Source organism: Cavia porcellus, unplaced genomic scaffold (assembly GCF_034190915.1).
Source record: "Cavia porcellus strain 051 isolate PalLab524CR breed Dunkin Hartley unplaced genomic scaffold, mCavPor4.1 scaffold_21, whole genome shotgun sequence".
Lineage (NCBI taxonomy): Eukaryota > Metazoa > Chordata > Mammalia > Rodentia > Caviidae > Cavia > Cavia porcellus.
The window spans coordinates 33,517,943-33,539,836 of NW_026947504.1; the positions used below are offsets into that span (position 1 = coordinate 33,517,943).

A 21,894-nucleotide genomic window follows, 5' to 3' on the forward strand; every position below is an offset into this window, starting at 1 on the left:
ATGACGGAAACCTTCGAGTACACGGTAACTATTTTTCACTCTTTTCTCCCTGTCAAATAGCTTTGCATACTTTGACTGGCTAAAACATCCTCACAGCCTCCGATTGCCTCTGCCACTGTTAGAATTTCCCAGTAAGATGTTAATGACCCTGTATAGTTAAGGCCTCACCCTCTCTCTCATCTTCTGTACAATTTTGTCTGACACTTCCCCATCTCTCCCACATCTCCACAACAGTGCTGTCCACGTCGTGGCCTGGAATGGCCCTTTTCCAGCCATCTCTGCTTGTCAAAGTGACACCTCTCCCTTTATGGTCATACTTACTGTCATTTCTTCCACCTTTCCTTGGGGATATGTATATTATCTCTCTCCGTGAAACTCCAGTGGAATTTAATTTATAGTCTCTGTTGCTCCTAGAACCCACCATATTTTTTTCTTGATGTACAGTTATTGCATTTGAATGTAAGCTTGGGTTTCTCCTTCCATGGGTGAGGGATCTTAATGGCAGAAAGAAATATTGTACTTAGCTCAGCATATGAAAGAACACTTTGCAGTTTGTCTCTCTTATAAGTGTTTGCTGATGTAATTTCCATTTTATAGTTATTGAGAAACCTTGGTTATTCCTGAGGATCAGAAGAGCTAGTAGACCTGACATGGGGATTGTAAAATTGAATAAAACACAGTCCTTTCCACCACGAATGACTCAGGTTATGAACTAAGGCAGTCAGGAAATCTTCTGAGGTTTGTTAAAATAAAAATCCTCTGGGACCCCAGGCAAATCATTCAGTTTCTTTAGGTCTTAGGTGATTCATCTGTCAGCATCTTCTCTTTGAGGTCTTTTCTAAAGAAAAATAACATTTAACACCCCCATCTGTTAAGATCTTTACATTTTATAAGAAAAGCCATTGCTTAATAATTCATATATATGTGGGCTTGGAATGGTTAGAGAAACCCTTGGGCCTGATGGTCAAGTGAAATCTGATAACAAAAGCAAGTTATTCAGGTAGCATCAGTGTGGGAGTTACTTCTTTCCTACCAGAAGCTCAGGTGGCTTATATAACTCTACCTTACCACAGCACAGAGATAAGTGACTACAGAGGGTAATTTTGAGAGTACACATTGCAAGAGAGTGTGGCTGTATATTTCTTTCAGGAGTGAATTAGGAATAGTAATAACCCAAGCAACGAAATGAAGACTGTATTCAATAATCAAACCTGGAGCTAGAGCTCCTCAATTCTGTAATGATCTGCAAATAAGGTGTCTGTGGGTCAGAAAGGATCCCAGGTCCCAGACGAAGACGAACAATTTGGAGAAGGGTCTCTATAGAGCTAGCATGGGGTTACTGCCCTCATCTATTTTTAAAAAATAATTCTCCATTGGGCAACAAAGACTTATTCTGTACTCTAATTGCTGCTTCTTCAAGTACATACACTGGCCTCATAAGTTTCGCTTCTATCATTTCCAGGTAACTCTTTTGTGCTGTTTGTGAAACACATTTCCTTCAAGTGGTTTTGGTGGTCAGGTTTCCATCACTGTCACAAATACCCAAGATGATCAGCTCTTAAGAGAAAAAAGTTTGGTTAGAGACATAACTCAGCTGGATTATTATTAAGGACTTTATTTGATATATCTTGTAGGTGGTAGAGCCCCCTCTGAAGGTTTCTGAACAGGGGAAAGATCCAACCAGATAATATTTTTAAAATCCCACATTGAAGAAAAGAAGAGAAATGAGTTAAGAATATTGTCACGGCACAGAAGGAGATGGTGGTGGCCGCTGGTTAGTGGCAATGTTATAGGAAGGCTGGGAATGCGTTGGAGAGAAGTGTCAGCTGTGTGTAACTTTGCTACATGGTCTCATTTATTGAGAACTACATCAGAAAAACAGCTTGACCATGAAAATATTTGTGACTCTTCTCTAGGCACACTTAGTGAAAGCGACACAGTTTTTCTGCACTTTCACTGTAAAATGGGCATGAGAACAAATATTAAAAACTTTAAATCTGACAACACACTCTCTTATGCATAGAGACTTCTCAATAAATGTTTGTTATTATCACTTCCCCTGTAATTTGTGCCAACTCAAAATTGGGTTAATGTCAATATACCGCCCCACTTTCATGAGATAATTTAGTTCATATTTAAACCTAAGATATAAGGCCTCATGTTTTGAGGGAAGATTTCATTCTTGTGAGATGTGGCTATGTCTATGTCTATATTTATATTACTTTAATGTCAAGGTAAAAATAGACACTATCCTTTAAAAGAAAGCTAGAGTAAGTGAAGTGTATTTATAAAGATTTATGTATGGCACTAAATTAATTCCTGAGAACTAAGGTATTTGCAGTCCTTAGTTCACTGCATTCTGATAACGAGTACAAATGAGCATGTCAAAAATGATGACAATTAGTATGCTTTTATAATTTGATTTCTTACATATTCTAATTATATTCTTTTAATTAGCAACCATTCCTTGCTCGGCTTTCCCAAAGTGTGACAAAGCTCAGCTCCTAGTGCAAAACAGTTTGTAATTTTTATATGAGATGACATGTTATTAAGGAAAAAGAGTGACAATTGTTTTTCCACTAATGACTTGGTAATGACAAAAGAGGACTTCAGCAAAGCACTGAGCAAACATCTAATTTATAAAGTGTCTTGAAAGAGTTTCTGTGTCATCACTCTCAGATCCCAAGTCAAGATGACACCAGGGCTGTGTACATTTAATTTTGGAATTTTATCCAAGATTTTGACCAGGCAAAGAACAAAGATGGCACATTTTAAGAGGTTTTAGAAATGCAATTTTGAAGATCTTGTTCGGGTTATGCGGGGAGCTGTTCAGTTATCATAATGATGCTTAACAGCTACATTCCATCACTCCTGGGCCCAGGACTGGGTGTACCACACGCTACAAACACATGATTTTATGAAACTCATGGTTGCCTGCATCACCAGAATTATCTCTACAGATGATGTCCAATCCTCCTTTGTCCTATCTCAAGTTTAATTTTACTACTTCAGTGAGATACCAACTGATGGGGATAAGAGTATTTTATATCAGCTTGGTCATATATTTAAAAGGATAAAAGAGGGATGCATTGAGGACTTCAGAGGTGGAATAGTCTCCACTATCTCATTTTATAGGTTGTTTGTATCTTTTCTTAGATACTAAACAATCAACAAATTTTTATTCCTGGAGATACATGCTTAATTATTTGGTGTTATGTTTTAGAGATTCAGTGTCCTTGAAAGGATCATACTGAAAACTGCTGGGAGATGGCAGAACATTCAGGAGGTGTGGCCTAGAGGGAGGAAGTTAGGTCATTGGGGCTGTGCCACTGAAGAGGATATTGGGCCCACAGTGCTTCTCTGCCTTTCTCTCTCTCTCTCTCTCTCTCTCTCTCTCTCTCTCTCTCTCTCTCTCTCTCTCTCTCTCTCTCTCTCTCTCTCTCTCTCTTTCTTTCTCTCTCCCTCTTTCTCTGTCTTCACCCTCTGCCTCCCCTCCACTCCCCACTCTCCTATGTTGCTCTGCTTCACAACAGGCCTAAATGCAACAGCGCCAAACTGAGTATGAAATAAAACTTCTGAAACTCTGAGCCAAAATAAATCCTTTCTCCTTTTAAGTTGAGTATGTCACATATTGTGTCATAGTGACTAACACATTTAGGGTAAAGCATCTTGGTGTCTTCAAACTACCTTCAAGTGGTTTCATTTAAAAAATCATGTACAGAGAGAGAGTGAAGGAGAGGCAAAGAAATAAACAAAGCTGATATGGTGGTGCATGAAAAAATAGTGAAACTGGAAAAAGGTATATTGCTATTCATGGTACTGTTCATCCAAGTTTGATATACATTCACAATTTTTCAATATAAAAGCATTTATAAAAACATTCTTGAGTAACACATGTGATGAATAACTTCTAAAGAAGATTTACCAGTAGCTAGAGGAGGATGGAATCTGTGATTGCAATATAGGTCCATCAATAAAACAAAGATGATTTAAAAAAACTAAAAGATCCAGGCATGGTGGTGCACACTGTAGTCCCAGTACTCTGGATGGCTAAGGTAGAGGATGGCAAGTTCAAGCCTAGCCTGGGAAACTTAGTAACACTCTGTCTGAAAATAAAATTAAAAAAGAAAGTTGGCAATGTAGTTCAGTGTGAACGCCCTGGGTTGCAGTCCTCAAAACCAGAGAGAGACAGAGACAGAGACAGAGACAGAGACAGAGACAGAGACAGAGACAGAGAGACAGAAGGAGAGACAGAGACAGAGGGAGAGGGAGAGAGAGAGACAGAGACAGAGGGAGAGAGAGACAGAGACAGAGAGACAGAAGCAGAGACAGAGACAGACGGAGAGGGAGAGAGAGAGACAGAGACAGGGAGAGAGAGACAGACAGAAAGACAGACAGAGACAGAGACAGAGAGACAGAGGCAGAGAAAGAGAAAATTCATATCTTAACTATGGTTCTTATTGGCTTGCTTTTACAAAAATTATTAGTTCATTCTATTTCTTAGTAGTTTTAGACTTACAAAATAACTTATCAGATAGCTTACAATTCCCTGTTCTCATCCTTTTCCTTTAGTTCCTCCTGTTACAAAATCTTGTATTTAGTGTAGCAAGTTTTTACACTTAATGAACCAATATTGGATTTTATGAATTAAACCCCATAGTTATACTACAGCTCATTCTTTGTTCAGTCCACTCAATGGGGGATTTTGACAAATGATGTGTGTACACCATTGTAGCTGTGTGCCCTAGAAATGTCCTGGGTCCCACCTGTCCCTCCCTCCCTCCTCTTCACCTGAACCCTGGCAAGAACCAACCATTTTACCATCCCCATATTTTTGCCATCTCCACTAATTCATATATTTGGAGTCATGAAATATGTAGCCTTTTCAAACTGGCTTCTCTTATTTAGCTATAAGAATTTAAGTTTCTTCCATGTATTTCTATGGCTTGAGCTAATTTCTTTTCTTATTCCATTGTGAATAGCGTATGTACCACAGTTTACTTACTTGCTCATATGGTGAAGGGCATCTTAGTTTCATCCAGTGTTTGGTGATTATGAATAAACATCCCTGGAATAAGTTTTTTTGTGGACACAGCTTTCAACTCAACTGGGTCAATTCTTAGAACTGTGAATTGCTGGACCATATTGTAAAATTGTGCTTGACTGTGTACAAAACCACCGGGCTACCTTCCAAGGTGGTTGCTCCATTTTGCATTCCAAGCAGCAATGAGTGAGCATTCCCGTTTCTCTGCAGCCTCACTAGCATTTGGTGTTATTATTTTTTGCATTTTAGCCATTTTAAATGTTGTGTGATTTCATTATTGTTTTAATTTCCCAATGGCATATGCTGAGGAGCATATGCTTGCTCACCAGCTGCATATTGCCATCTCTACTTTGATGAAGCATCTTCTGCTTATTTTAAAATTGGGTGGTTTGTCTTCTTACTGAGATTTCAGTAGCCCTTTTCTTTAAGTGGGTCTTTTCATGAATAATCAGAATGAGGGCTGAATGATGAATTCATTTATTCAGCAGCAGTGGCAGGTACTGCTGCTGTGATACCAAATCTGTATCCCTCTTCTCTCTTGCTAACAGCCCTGACATTTTTCCAGTTTAGAATACTTAGTACTTCTGACTCTTTTGCAGATAGATGTGATTGTGTGACATGGGTCTGACTAATCAGAAGCAAAATGTAAGGTGCTAATGGAAAACTAGTTAAAAGAAACAGTCTCAGTTGGCATGCACCATTGTGATACTCAGTCCTTTGCTTGTCCCCCCATAGCATTGTTCATGTGATGCAAAGTCAAGAAAGGGAGCAGTTAGTTTTTGAGCAAAAAGTTCAAAGTCACACGACAGGGACATTATACCCAAAGGCTAAAAGGAGCCTCAGACACATGACACTGTGGAGATACTGCAAAACCCTTGGCATTCCAGACTTCTTGTTTTGTGCTAACATGTGCCCCTACTGGTAATCACATTAGTCAAGTTGCTGTGACAGGCAACCAACTCACTCCCTGACACAGCAACATTTTTCAAACAGTAAGGGCAAGACACCTATTAGTGGTGGGCACGAGAGTCCTGACAAGACTACTCAGATCAATTTGTACTTAAACTAGTTCACAGATGCAGGGTTTTTGAGATAATTTTCAAATATATATCTTGGACACAATACTAAGAGTTGAGGTACGTTTACTACAAGTTTAGCACTGTGCTAGGTATTGTGTAGGAAAGAAAAGTATAAAATGAGAATCTTACCCTCTCGGGACTGATGATCTAATTAGGGGAGACGTCACCTGTATGAAACAAACTCGAACAATTCAGAAATGTATGCTTAAGGGCTAATTTGAGACTGATGCAAATTAAGTCTAGTAGCAACTCATGCAAGGCAAAGGTTACTGAAGAGAGTAAATGTGAGTGGCAACTTTAAACACACGCTGGGTATGTTTTGCCTTCATATTTTTGAGCTCTAAATCAATGACCTAAATATAGACATGGCAGCTATTCCTCTGGGTAAGTGAAGATGAAAAGAAGGAAAGTCATTTTAATTTAAATGTCAATTTAGCGTTGGATTCAGCAGAAACTTATTACTCTAGTATCAATATTTCAAATACTGGGACATTGTAATTATTCATGACAATCTTGTTTACCTTATTAATTACCAGTATATGTCAAGTAGGCACGATACAGAAGTAGTATATATCCATTTTAAAAGAGAGCTATAACAATCCTTCTTTTGAAAGTAATGTAGATTGATGAATTAGACATTTTATGAAGATGAGTGCATGATTTTTTGTATTGCCTTTCTTGTCCTGCAAACTTTGCTGAAATCATTATCAACTGCTGTGCACTTCCCCTAGCTTTTTTTTTGCTATTGATCGCTGGGAACGGTTGTTAGCAGGTGTCTGTAAAGACAAGATCAAGACGCTCGAATTAGTTTTCCTTGGGCTCTTTATTAGGATTTGAATTGTTCTCTTAAATGTTCTTCTCTTTTGTGATCTTATTTGTAATTACTTAAGGCATGCAAACGAGACATATTTCCCTTCTGCGTTTTGAACTCATTTCCTTTAGGACCTGGGAGAACATACTTGGCTTTTCTTTCTTCTCTTCCTTTTCTGCTCCCTTCGTTTCTGGTCTATTTTGGCTTCAGTGGTCTGACACCACCTGGTTATAGTCACTATTACAGGGCTTAGGTTGGGAGGCTCAGGAACAGGGATGGTTTCACAGGGATTCTGGCTTTTCTCACTTGTGAGATGGACAGTAATTGGAGACAGGATGAGTACAAAAGGGAAAAGGGGTCTGCAGGAGAAGGTAAGTGGGGTCGTTAGGCCGATTTATGCAGGAGGTAAACCAACTGATGACAGGGCCGCGGTCTTCTCAAAACCCTCAAAACCCAGGCACACAGAACTCTGAGCCCCCAAAGCCCAGGTAAGATGTAGAACATAGGTGAAAACTCAGGCCGACTGTAGTGGGTGCCCGGCAACCGGACAGGGTAAAAGGATGGCCGCGGTCCGGCCTATCCGGTCTCTCGGGAAGGGTCTTGGGCCAAATACCCCTTCCCCAGCGGAGGCGGAGGACGAAGGGTGAGAGCCTCCTCCTCCGCAATCCCCCGCCTCCCGGCGCCGACGCTCCGTGCGCCTGTTGGCCCTTCATTGGCCGAGGTGTCCGCCAATCCCGGGGAAGGAGCCCCAGGCGCGGGCCCTGGTTGGCGGAGCAGGCGCTAGGCCCCCCTCGCGCTCCGGCCAGGCCCCCCGCCGGGAGGGGGCGTGGCCGCGGCTGTGGCCCGGCCGGAGGCGGCGTCGCTCGCGCCGCTGCGTGCGGTGTGGTGCGGGCGGGGGCGTCGGGCAGCCGCGGCGCGGCCGGACCATGGAGCTCCGAGCGCAGCCCCGGCGCCGGCGGCGAGACCGCGGACCGGTGAGTGCGGGCTGCGGCCGGGCCGGTTCCCCGCTCCCGCCTGCCGTTCCCTGCTGCGTTCCGGGCTCGGCGGCCGCCGGGGAGGGGCGCGCGGCCGGGCCCCCGCGGCCCCGCGGGCCAGTGAAGTTGCTGCATCGCCCCCCGCTCCGCCCGGCGCCGGAGCCCAATGCGGGCCGCGCCTGACCCCGCAGCCGGCCGCGGCTTCCCGCCCTGGCGGCTCCGCAGCCCTGGACCCGCCGGCCACCGCGCTGCCCCGTGCGCTCCGGCGTGGTGCGGGACCCGGGCCTCTGCTCCGCGCCCCGGGCCGCCCGCACCCGGGACCCCCGCATCCTCGTGCTGCCCGCCCGCGGTCCCGCCGTCGTCGCTGACTCCGGCCCGGCCTCGCGTGCCCGCCGCCCCCGGGCCCAGCCCTCTTCCTCCGCTGTCGGTGTGCGGCGTGGCGGCCGCGGGGCCACGCGCGGTTCCGAGTGCGGCAGGGAGGTCGGGGCGTCCCGCCAGGGCGCGCTGCGGGGTCTCCGGCGCGGACCCTCCCCCGGGGCTCGGCTGCGGCGCCTCGCGTCGTTCTCCCGGTCTCACTCGTCTTTGGTACTTACCAATGGCGACTCCTTGGTTTGGCCTCTCTGTAAGCCATAGTTCCCTAGTGGAGAGCAGAGTTCTTAATTAATTAGAAACTGTGCGACGGGTCTAGGATGAATGGGAGTTTGTCATTTGCTTGGCTGCTCCTGGGTGGAATAGGAATCCTTTCTCGTTTGGGGTTTTTGATTTAGTGGTTTACTTCCTGCAATTAATTTTTGAGTTTTTAAAATGCTGAAAATTAAACGCGACTTTACATCGAAGCTTATAAAATTGCAAGCGCAATGTGGCATGGCATTTTCACTTTTTAACATTCGGAATCTCATTTTACATGGAGAGAGGCTGGCCCATTGAAATATTTTGCACTGTAGAGTTTTTGTCCAAAACCATTAAGATGCCTACGAGTTTATGTCAAAAAATGAGTTTATAGTGTTATAATTGACTTGTTTTTCAGCTGCTTCTGGGACCAGTTAGATTGAAAATTGGCAATTCCTTTTTGCATGTGCTTTACCTAACTTTCTTTTTCTAGCAGTGGAACAATGCAGTGATTTTTACAGCCAGTTCTTTTATCTCCGTGTGAGGTTTCACAAGAAAAAGCTGATTTGACCTTTCCCAAAGGCAGTTCTCAGTGTATCTCCTCTGCTTCCTTCTTCAGAGTTCTGATAGCTTCTGCATAGTACCAGTTTTTCATCTTAAAAGATCTGAACCAAAATTCACCGAAGTTGTCTTTTTAGATATTAAAAGCTCACAAGTTAGATACTTTGGTTTTCTTTTATATGTTTACCACCCTGACTTGTACTTAACGTTGACTTAAAACGGTGAAAAGAAGCTTGTTCTAGAACTATCTATATGTAAAAATTGTTCTTGCACTGCCTTTTGCAGACACCAGGTTGTTTTGTCTATTTGCTTAAAATTTGTGATCTATGGGGCTGAGAATTTAGCTCAGTGGCGTAAATGCCTGCCTTGCAAGCGCTCAGTCGTGAGTTTGATCCCCAGTACCAAAAAACAAAACAAAAAAAATTTGTGGTCTACTTGTCAGTGATGTACTACACTGCTTTCAAAGATTCTGAAAATAAAGGTAGAACACACTTAACTAAATGGTCATGCCAACGTTGTAACCCCCCATCTCTGACAGTGTATCTTTAGCCCTACTTTACAATTTGCATAGAAACGTGCCTGTGGCAGTATGTTTTTGGTTACTTGTGTGTTTCTGCAAACAGTTACATGTTTTAAATATTAAAGTTATTATCCATGTTTGCAGGCCAGCACTGCTTGTCTTCATATTTTAAGAATCCAGCTTATGTTTTTCATTTAAGAGTGGTTGTATGTTAGTGAATGGACCTGAAATTGCTTACCTTTTCTGTATCTCTCTCTCTTTTAATTTTTTTTTTCTTTCATTTTTGAAAGATAGAATCTCAGGTGCAGTTCAGGCTGGGCTGGAACTCCCAGACTGGGCTTGTGCTCAGCAGTCTTCTTGTGTCGGTTTCGTGGGTGCTGGGATTACGGTCATGCATCACTGCATCTGGCTTCCGCTCTCTTTCCCAGTCCTTTTTCAGTGGTCCTTTAAAATTAGTTTTTTTGGGATTTTTTGGGGGCTTTGAAATCAAATGCTGCTCATAACCTATGCATTGTTCCTCAAGGTTGGATTTTTACCTGGATTTAATCTTATGCTGGCAGTACAGCGATATTTTATGCCATTCATGTAGAAACAGTGCACATGGTGAAAGACACTGAAAGTAAATATAGAGGTGGGGGAGCCTTAGTTCCTTTCCTCCATGTTATTGCTACTCATCCTGTTTCTTTTCTTTAAGAATTGTTTTTTGTTTTTAATTAATTAGTTAATTAATTTTTGGTACAGGGAATCGAACTTATGACCTCAAGCTTGCCAGGAAGGCACTGAGCTAAATCGCCAGCCCCTGTAGTCCTATTTCTTCAGGATGACCTTAGTTAATATTATGGGTGCATTCTTCCAGATTTTTCCACATCTTTTTATATTCAAAAACCATTTAGTGAATGGCTTGGAAGTACAGGGCACTATTTTAATCTTAGGGGTTATAGAAATAAAAGACAAGCACTTTCAAGATGTTCATTATCTACTGAGACAGCCAATGACAGTGTGGTATGCTAAGTGCTGTGTTAGAGCTGGCAATGCTGAGGCACTCTGGAGCCTCCTGAGTGACCCAGTCCATTCATACACTTATTTTAATGCTGCTACACAGGGAACTAACCCTTGTCATGTGCTGGGGCCGCTGTGGTGAGATGGGCATCTCTGTTGGGCTACAAGTGCTTGCTGCTGAGTTCAGGCCTCAGTCTTTCTCATCGTTGGTTATAGGAGGGGCCAGCTACTGGGATGCAGAAGAGGACCGCGTCTGGGGCTTAGGGACTGTTCTGAGAGATGAGGAAGTACTTGAGAAGGAATTTCAGAGTCTTGGTTGAAGAGGGCAGTGGCGCATTGGAGCAGCTGAAGCAGTAGGAGTTTTGCATGGCAGAGCGGGGGAAGGGGCAAGAAGGGAGGCTGGCTGTGTCTTTCCTGGTGTGTGTGGAGGGGTTTGCATTCTTCCGTGGGCAGTGCACGATGGCTGAGGACTTCTGGACATATGATGACCATGGTCAGTTTGGCCTTTGGGGAGTACGTTAGAAAGTGGAAGGAGGGGAATTGAGGTCAATTCTCCCGGACTTAGTCTTGCGGGTGACGTGCGGGTCCCTAAAGGGGGGCTTTTAGGGCAGTGCCCTGTTCTAGTTGACAGCACCATGCTCAGATGTGTTCAGCAGCATGTGTGTGGGGAGAAGATGATGGGCCAGGGTCAGGTTCAGGTGCCTGTGGGACGTAATGTTCATGCAGCTGTGTATCAGATCTGGGTATCAGGAGGTGTCTGGACTGGAGTCACAAACTTGACAGACCTGGCACCACTGATTCACATTGAACATTTTTTAAATGGTTAAGCAAGCCACATTGATTCACATCTGTCCAATATTGCAAACTACTGTCTCATGATACTTGTTTCTAAATTAGATCATACTGTTCCTTTTAATGGCTGCAACTTGATAAAGCATGGTTTTTGATGGTTATTGCACCATGTGAAAATCCAAGGGAACGGGAAAGAGGGTGGTGGTTTCTAGTGTGACATCAGGATTTGGGAAATTGTGCAGTGCCTCACAGGTGCACATGTACCATTAGTAAATATTTATGATTACTTAAGAATGCAGTGAGAATTCTGTTGTTTTCTCAGCTGAAGTGTACTTTTTCAAATGGGCACCAAATGGTTAGGATATAATTATTTTACTTGTTAATAGTTTCCTTGCTCAGTAGTTACTTCTTTTGATCGGAGACCAAAGTGCAGTGCCGGGAGAAAGTTTGGCAATCCTTTCTTCCTTGTTAATGGAGCTGCTGGAGAAGATGAGGTTATTCAGAGAGCAAGCATGGAGTAGGAAAAGGGGTGGGATAGAATGAGGCTGGAGGAATCGAGAGCAGCCAGGACCAGAATGCGACTGTGTGCGGGTGGTGGGCGCACAGAGAGTGTGACCAAGGGAACCTGAGGGGGCGCTTGGCAGCCGGGAGGTCCTCAGTGACAATGCAGTGACGGTGACAGCACTGATGGGGACGGGGCGACGGCCTGCTACTGGAGGATGACAGTGAGTAGGAGTTGGGAAGGAGCTCCAGGTTATAAGATGGCATCAGTCAGGAAACTTGGTGGCCATGACGCAGGGTTACAGCGAAGACGGTCTGCAGGGGCCTCTTTGTTTTTGTTTTTATATGAGGAGCTTTGAGCACAGTCCGGGGCTAGTACAGAAGAAGACAGACGAGGGCAGGCAGTCGGGACAGAATAGTGTAAGGCTCCCTCTGAGTTAGCCCTGGGATGTAATTAGTGATTTGGGAAGGATTATTGCTGTGGATCAGAGAGTGGGGGGTACCGGACGAGAGCCAGTCAGGGCAGCTCTTCTTTCTAAAGCTTGATTATGAAGAAGAAGAAGAGGACATTGACTGGAGAGAGGGACATTTGGTGTGGAGTGACTTTATTTTTAAAGCCATGACTTTTATAATTTTTTGTTGTTTTTTGGTTTTTAAAGATAGGTTCTTGCTATGTAGTACAGTCTGTCCTTGAACTCACTATGTAGCCCAAGGTGGCCTTGAACTTCAGTGCTCCTCCTGCCTCAGCCTCCCAAGTGCTGGGATTACAGGCATGCGCCACCACACTCAGCAAAACTATATTTTTAAGAACGTTTTTTTCTTTTTTTCTGAAGACATGATTTTCTTAGGACTGGCTGGTCCTCTGCAGGTGGCTTCCTCTGCGTGGCCTTGCCTTTCCTTGGGTTCATGTCTTGAGAAGGTGCTGTCCTTGTGGTGGGCTGGCCCTCCTTTGCTGTCCTGTTTTCCAGCACCTTCTCTTCCCTGCCCTCAGGGCCACCTTGGTTGGTTTTGTCAGTGCCTGTCCTCCTGTCTTGGTGTAGATGGCTTAGGTTACAGTTTTTCCATCCTCATATTTCACTCTTAACTTTGAGGCAGCCCTGCCATTCCTTCTCTTTGCCTGGATCTGTGTCTGTTCTTTGGAGGTTAACTCTTTCTAAAATTTTAGACATTTCAGCCTTCAGGCTGTTTTTGCAGCTTTCAGGTTCTAGCCTGGGGCTCTGAGCTTAAGATCTGGGATCATTTCTTAACTGTACTTTCTGGAATTTTATCTGGGGCTGGCTGTTCATGTGCTCTCTAGCCTCCTGGGAGAGTGATCAACAAATTTCTTCTGTTGTGTTTTCTTGATACTTTTAACCACTTTTTTTTACATTTTTTCTTTTTTGGCTTTTGATTATGTGTTTTGGTCACTGTTAGGCTTCCATTGCTGTAAGAAATACCTGACAAGCTTACAGAAAGAAAAGGTTTATTTTGACTCACAGTTTTGGGGGTTTTGATACATGACTTCCTGGCCTTGTTGCTTTCAGGACTATGGTAGGAGCCTATTTGCAGTGGAGCAGAATGGCTGGAGTGCAAAGGGGAAAAAGAGGAAAGGATTAGAGTTCCAGAGTGCCCTCCAAGGGTGTGCTTCCAGGGACCTGGAGCCTTCTGTGAGACCTCACCTGTTAGTACGGCCCGGAGCACCACTCTGAGGATCCTGGAACACTGGGGACGTTCTAAGTCAGAGCAGCGTTTGAGCACCTCTGCCTGAGGCACTCTGCCTGTTAATGGGAGAGAAGTATTTTATATGCTCAAGAATGTGCCTTCAGACAGCATATCCAGGTTGGAGCCTTAATCCAGAATGTTTGAGGCTAGAATTGTGGTTTTTGGAATATTTTCACCTACATAATGAGGTATCTTGGGGCTGAAACCAAGCTTAAGGATGAAATTCTTTTATATTTCATATACATCTTTTTTTTTTTCCTTTTTTTTTTTTTCTCTTTTTTTTTTTCTTTTTATCGGTACCAGGGATCGAACTCACGACCTCCTGCTTGCAAGGCAGGTACTTATGCCGCTGAGCTAAATCCCCAGCCCCTCATATACATCTTATACACGTAGCCTCAAGGTAGTTTTATACACTATTTTAAATAATTTTATGTATGAAACAAAGTTCTGTGGTGGGGAATTGTGGCATATTGGTGCTCAAAATGTTTGGAGTTTGACTATCAGATTAATTTGCATTTTTAGATTAGATTTTTCATTTAGCTTGTGTTCTGGTGGTCTTGTTCGTTAGCTTACAAAGGCTGTGTATGGGCCGTGCCTGTGTCCTTCTTGTCACATGAAGCATCTAGTTGTGGAAGGACTGTTGTTGGGGTTTTCACCTTAGCTGGGTGATAACACTCAGCCCCTTCTCCCATCTGTTCTCTTCCCACGGTCTTCCGTCTTTGGACCTGGAGTACTTCTGTTTTCTGGCAATTCAGAGCCATATTGAATGTTGGAAAGTTGCTCGAGTGTATGCTGAAGGTTTTATTATCCTGCAGCAGCAGTTCCATTTTAGTTCATCTTGTAGCTTGCTTTCATGCATTTTGTGCACACAAACAGCTCAGTTGAAATTATATTGCAATATGAAAGTATAAATGTGGTTGTCTGAACTAGAATCTATATGGTCATATTTTATCAGCTAAGTGCATAAAATGGTACTTTTGCTCGTAGTAAGTACACAATATAGTATTTTTATGTTAACTAGAAGTGTTGTGTTTTGATTCTTACACAGTAATCAGGACATTATCATGAGTGTATTTTACAAAATCTGATTTGATACAGTTTGCTTTATTAATACCACATTTATTTTTCAGCCCCTCAAAATATGTACCTAGCAATGTCTTTTTTACTTTTGCCTATTTTATTATATAGTAAGCCTGTGTAATGGTAGTAGCAAGGCTTTGCAACTTTTTAATTTACTTATTTTTTTGTGGTACTGGAGATTGAGCCCAGGTCCTTCAAATCGAGTTACATTTGAGAAGTCGCTAAACTGCCCAGGTGTGGCTCAAACTTGTGATCCTCCTACCTCAGCTTCCCAGCATGATGGGATCACAGGAGTGCACCATGACGCCTGGCATCTTGCAGCCACGCCTCGTCACATTCTCACGGATTTAAGTTGCTCTCTGTGACACATGGAAGAAACTGTAATCCCCCCTGAGGGATGACATTGACTGGAAAGGTGGTAAAGAGAGAGAGGGAGCAAGTGACACGGACGCTTGTGTCGTTCCGAGATATGCTGCTGCACAGCTTAGAATAACGAGGAAGATAACTGACTTTTTCATCTCTTCAAAGGTACAAGCTTAATTTTAGAGAGATTATAATGGTCTAACACATGTCTATTTTTACTATAAGTAGAGGAGCACTTTGTAACCAACTCTGTAGAATTTAAAAACGTCCTATTCTTGGTTTTCCATAGTATTTGTGTCCATTACTGAACATCTGTTAGAATTATCCTTTTTTTTCTTTTAACTTAAAAAGCCAGAAATATGCAGAAATGCCCCTCTACTCCCTATACCAGATTTTAATTATACAGTGCAAACAGTATTGTTTCCAGAGGCTTTCCTACAATTGAATTGTTCTTTGAGATATCCCAGTGAGGATGATTATTAAGGTGTTGCTCCTTTTCAGAATTTGGCATTGCAGTTTATAGTGGTTGCAAGATTCAGCAGTGATAATGAAGTTTATAAATGAGCTGTATTGAAAACTTCATAGCTTTTCTGCTGTTTCCCATTGTTTCACATAAGCTTAATTAAAACCTTCCTTCATTTTTTGAAACACTGTCCCACAAAAAAATTGCATAAGCTACAAAACTAAGACATCACCTGAAAGAACTACATAGGGATCAGACACTGAAAGGTTTAGGGCAACTTCGTTTCACTAAGCCATGTTTATAGTTAACTTTTTCTTGCCAGACAGTTGACAAGCTTGTGGCTTTATTTGTTAGAGAGCTATATGTGGTTTCTATTTTGGTTTAATTTAGACAAAAATATTGCTCTGCATTTTAATATTTACTGAGTGTTCTTTTTTGGACACATCTTAGGTGAGCTTATATATAAGTAAAAGTTGTATAAATAGAGTTCTGTTTAAATGGCACAAGTACATACTTTATCCAAATGTTCATTGTGAGATGCTCAAGATTTTATTGACCATAATCAGCAGGGGCTTATTTCCTCTTGACCTTGATTAAATGACTGTCTGAGTTAGCTTATAGGAAGTACTGATAATAATGAAAAGTTACATGTAAACAGTGAAGGCCCTCTGCCTGGGGTAAGAACCTGTGTCCACACTAGGCCTGAGAGACGCTAGGGCTGGAGACGCGAGGGCTAAATGCCTCTCTACCATGAGATGACCTGGAGAGGTCGGCTGGCTTCCTTGTGCGTGTGCTTCTGCGAGGATGCTCGGCTCTCAGCCCTTTGCTACCTTGTGACTCAGCCTCCTACAGGAACTGGAAACCTGCTTGGTTCAGCTGGTGGGTGGGGAACAAGAACAGAGTCCTGCAGGAGGTTTTTATAGGCCAGCACACATCGCCTCTCATCTCACTGGCTGTGCTGAAACATGGCCTCTCTTAACCTACTTTGGGCTGGAAAATGTGGTTCAGCTAGGAAACTCCAGAGAAGAGAGCATGTGGGTATCTGTGGCACTACCATTCGCTGCCCCAGGCCAGCTAGGCACTTGGCTGAACATCCTGGTGTCCATAGAGAAAGGGAGCCATGCTCAGCTTTGTGCTGCGGTTTTTATCATCCATGAAGGTCACCCGGATCCTCCCTTTAATGTGTGCTCTGATTTTACCCTTGGGGCTTGATGTTAGTTACGATGAAAGGTACGCTAGGTGATGCTCCCACTGGCATTATACACAGCGGTGGTTCTTGTAAAGTCCTTGAGCTAAGTGAAAATGCCACTTAAAGACAGTTGTGCAGAGGGTCAAATGAACATGGTTTACGTACTTTCTAATGCTGAGAATGACTGCATCGTGTATCTTTCCAACAGCCATCTAGAAATGTCATTGCTCTCTAATGACTGTTTTGGCAAAATGTGGATGCAAGTTTGATGTTACTGCTTTTGATGAACTTAGAGTTCCAGTGTTTTACACCATGAATAAAAGGTAGCGTTAGAGACCAAAGAGGGAAGGCTAATTAATTTAAAGTCACTGTGCTGAGTGCCAGGCTTGTTCTGTTGCAGAATTTGGCATACAGCCTGTGGACCAAATCTAGTTTTTTGCTTGATTTTGTGAAGAAAACTGTGTTGTAGCACAGACATGCCCATTCATTTGTGCCTTGTGTGTGGTGGCTTTAATGCGCAAAGCACAGCTGAGCGGAATCAGTTCTGGCAGCAGCCGCTGTCCACCCACACAGTATGAAGTCGTTACTGTGTAGCCCATAATACAGAAATTACTGGCCCCTGTTTTGGAGGACAGATTTTTGTATCTTGTGGGATTCACATTCTCTAGTGGAGGAAAGGGATGAAAACTTGTAAATATGTGTAGTAGTAGTGGCTATAAAAATATAAATAACAGAATGGTGGATATATATATATATATATATATATAATTTCAACACTGTCAGAGGCTGAGGCAGGAAAGGGATTATAAAGTCAAGCCCAGCCTTAGTATCTTAAGAGCTCAATGAGACCCTGTCTCAGAATAAAATAAAAATAAGAAAAGGAAAGAAAAAGACCTGGGGATGTAACTCAATGCAGAGGCCCTGGGTTCAGCCTCTGATACCACAAAAAAGAACACCCCCATCCACCCAGAGCAAACGCAGGTGGAAGACTGGTTTTGAGAAAGTAGTCAGAAGACCTCACTAAAGTGACCTTTAAACAGAGGTGAATGGGGCAAATATTTGGGCGGAGAGCACTGTGTGGAGGAGCGCTAGGGAGTAGCTGCAGGAGTGCCTGGTGGCGCTTTTGACTGTGCTCTGAAATGAAAGGCCATTGCTAGGGTTTCAGCAAGGCAGTGGTGTCATTTGACCTTGACTGCAAAGGATTGCGAGGACTGCTGTGAGAGCAGGTTGTGGGGCGCAAGAGTAGAAGAGGGGTGTGCAGAGACTAGGCCTTGGTAGGTCCTGTAGCTGTCTGGGTGAATCCTGTCCTCTAGGGGCTGATGGTGTAGTCATGGAGTAGGGAGGTCACTGTAACGTGCTGCTGTAGGTGGGAAATCAAAAGGTCTGCTGTGGCGCCAGGTCCTGAGTGGGAGGTGATGTTCACTAAGAACTGGGAGGGTGCCATGAGGACTGATTTCGTACCTGAGTTCCGAGACTCCTTGCATGCAAACTTTTCCATACGTTTGGCTGTGTGAACAGGTCCTTAGCCCTGAGCCGGACTGTCAAAGGCTTTGCTGGAGCAAAGGGCTTTTGGGGCAGGTGCTCCTACCAACGGTGGCTGTGTGTAGCATGTGGGAGGGTGACTGTGATGTTTTGGCTCGGTAGGTCAGGGCCACAGCCGTTGAAAAGCAGGATGAGATCTGTCTTTTTGTGTCAGAGAACAGGACCAAGATAATTTTAGTTTGGAGAACTTAGTATCACAGGTTCGTAGAAGACTTGTAATTTGTAATTTGTCTGTGAAATGTATGCTAGAGCATTGTTACTTTTTTCATGTTCCTGGCAGTATGCGAAGTGTACCTTTGAGTAATTAAACAAACTAATGTGCTCTGTGGGGTTATGGATATGACCCAGTTAAACTTTGGAGGGTATCAGTAATAGTGATTTTATTCTTTTTTTTTTTTTTTGGTACCGGGAGTTGAACTCATGACCTCACGCTTACCAGGCAAGTGCTTGAGCCACTGAGCTAAATTCACAGTCTAAAAATAATTTTATTCTTGAGATAGGCAATACAAAATTTTGGCTAATAATTAGTAGAAACTATTGCTGCCAGATTTTTAAGTGTAGAGGCAGTCCTTCAACTTTCTGTTCTCTGCAGTAAGTGTCTGAGTTATCCAGAAAGAATTTAAGTAAATACAGGCTAAAAAGTAGGGTAAAGAAATAAAATCACAATCCTAGAAGGAGATTTTAAAAAATTTTATATTGTTCCTGCCACTGATAGAGTAAGATTTATGAAGGATCTGAATGACAGAATCAGTAAACTTACCATGATGTGTAGATGTTGTACCTAACAACTGTGACTACATATTTATAATTACACTTGGGCATTCACCCAAACTATCAGCTCTTTGGGGGCACAAACAGTAGTAAAAGGTAATTGAAAAAAGGCTTTTTTCCCTGTGATAGCGTCTTACTCTCACTATGTTCAGTCTGGCCGTGATCTCACTATGTAGCCCAGGCTGTCCTTGAATTTGTGGTGAACCTCCAGCCTCAGCCTCTTGAATGCTGGGATGATAGGTACGCACCTTGCTACCTGGCCAGCAAATCTTTTCTAAAGAACCCATTGTCAAAGAAGGTGTTACAGTGGAAATTAGTTGGAAAAAGTATTTTCGTTAAAATTAATATAAGAATATTGTATATCAGAGTTGATGAGATGCAGGTAAAGTTGTACTTGGAGGAAAGTTCATGGCCTTAAAGGACTATGTTAGGAAACGAAACCTTAAAAATACATAGGGATCCAGGCACTCTTCTCAAGAAGTTAGAAAAAGAACAGCAAGTTAAATCAGAGAAATTAGGTGAATACTTAAAAAGGAGAAATTAATAAAATAGAAAACAGAGAACATTTGTAGTGCTGGTTCATTCTTTTGAAAAGACTGATGATGTTGATAAATTTGGTGAGAATAAATAGAATTTCAGAAAGTCTTGTTTTTTATTTTTAAAATTTCTTCTCGATACACTAGTTATGTTTGATAGATATTACTAATTTATTCTGTATTGTGACATTTTAACTTTTTTTGAGTATGCATGTGAACCTTTGTATAAAACATCCTTCATTTTAGGTATGTCTCATATACATAATACATTTTGCTTTTAATAGGCAAGTAAGTTAATGTACATTAAATATTACAACTGATATATTCCCAGTTTTGTCATTATAGTTACTATTTTTGTTTCTTTATTCATTTTTATTAATTTTTATATGTGTTTTCTTTGATATAAAAACAAAATTCTTTTGATACCAGGAGGGACATGATTTTTGTTTTACTGATTTCTTTGAATCATTAGTTTTGAAACAATACCTTAGAAGGTTAAAATGACACAGGTAAGCCTGTGCTGTCTTGTGTGTCAGTTTCGAATGGCACGCTTGGTGCTCACCTATTACCCGTATAGTTGTCAGTGATAATGCTTTCTGTTTTCCTTTTGGTCTCATTATTTTACTTGACTATAAATGTACCATTTTTCTACCCATGATCCCCTTCTCGTTTCTAGTCTGAGTTCGGCAGTTAAATCCTAAAGGTTCACTTGGTCATCAGTCCTGTGTATAGGTTGCTTCCGTCATCCCTTGGCATTTGATGCATCCACTGAATGTAACGGATCAACTTCTTGCTTACGTACGTATAGAATCGTGTTGGTAGTAGTACCATTTTTGAGTAAATTGAGAACATAGTCACTCAGATAATTTTTTGAGTATGGTCCTTGTAGTACAGGGGTTGGAAATGATACTTAGAATCCTCAGGGAAGGATATGTGTTACAAGTACTTTGTGAGTTCTTTTTTAATGATGGCCTTGTAGTTGAAGGACAGGTATGGCTTAGTATAAAATCCTTGGTTTTACACATTTTCTTTAAGTTTTTTGAAAATGATTTTCTAATTCTATGTTCCTTTGTATTTTAATACATCTGATACTAGTCTGATGTGGTCCTTTTACGTTCTTTCATCTTTTAATCTGTGTTGTCAGGATATTGTTTGTCCTTAAAATCTAATAATTTATTTTTATTTAAAGAGAATAGAGTCACACAGAATAAAACAGAATAAAGCCAATTAAAACAAAACAGTGAAAGTGATACAGGCCTTCAAAACAAGATAGCAGGAAATCAACTATTGCTACCATTAAGCTTCTTGTTATCTTCAAAATTGCTGCCTATACCATCAGACTTAATAATATCAAAGCAGCAGCATAAAACCAATCAAAATAAAACATTGAATAAAACAAAACAGTAAAATGGAGCAAAACAACAAGAATAATACTGGATTTCAAAAACAAAACAGAAGAAAATTCCCAGTAGTTGCTGTATTGCGTATTATTGTCCTCTAAATAGATGCTCAGACTTGCAGCTTTAGGCCTGAAAAATTAAATCAAACATTGTGTTGTTTTTGTACTTCAGTTGCTATCAGCTCAGTCTGTGTTCCTCTGAATCAGTCCATAGCATACCAGGATGAGGGGTGGCTCGGGTCTTCTTGTCTCTCAGCCTGTGTGCCAGCCGTCTCACAAGAAGAGCGCTTCCTGTTTCTCCTGTCAGACCACAGTTAGCACTGGCCATGGGAAGGATGCTTCCTGTGTCTCATCCAGGCTCACGGTCACTGCTGGCTCATGGGAAGGGTGCATCTTGTTTCTCCTCCTGGTCCACAGTTAGTGCTGGCTCAAGGGAAAGGTTGTTGTTTTGATTTTATTATGTCTGATGGTAATGGCAGCAATTTTGAAGCTAACAAGAGGCATTATGGTAGCAATAGTTGATTTCCTAGTATCCTGTTTCTCCTCCCTCTTCACAGTTATCACTGGCTTCCTGTTTCTCCATCCAGCCCGTAGTAAAATTGAGTAGTTTGTGAGGGTACTTTTGGAACTATTTTTCCTTTATCAGTTTTCTTCAGTTTGCTCTTAAATTGGGTCATTTCAGGTCTTTTATTTTCAGAGTTTACTTGGAGTATTGATCTAAATATTGTACTTTACTGTTTTGAGTATCTTTTCCCAAAGTTATATTTCTATCTTGAAGGTATGTGTGTTTCTAAATATACATATTTTTGACCTTTTTTGTCTAATGTCTGCCTTAGTACAGCCTTTGTGGCCCTTCATAGTTCTTTATCTCACTTTCTTGTGGTGGTTTTTCTTCTTTTGTTTATATAGAATTTCCCTTTGATTCTATTTGATATCCTTGGACATCTTATTTAATCTTGG

The 21,894-nt window shown here is 42.1% G+C and overlaps 1 protein-coding gene across 4 annotated transcripts in view; it reads left to right on the top strand.

Annotated features, from left to right (window-relative positions):
- The first annotated feature begins 7,751 nt into the window (after positions 1-7,751).
- Positions 7,752-21,894, top strand: part of Wasf3 (WASP family member 3) — a 124,203-nt gene continuing 110,060 nt past the window's right edge. For 2 of the 4 annotated variants that reach the window (XM_063232543.1, XM_063232544.1), the window contains exon 1: positions 7,752-7,908. The gene's annotated coding sequence lies outside the window, so the exon portion shown is untranslated. The remainder of the gene's footprint in view (positions 7,909-21,894) is intronic. The other 2 variants (XM_063232542.1, XM_063232545.1) reach the window with 2 other exon arrangements.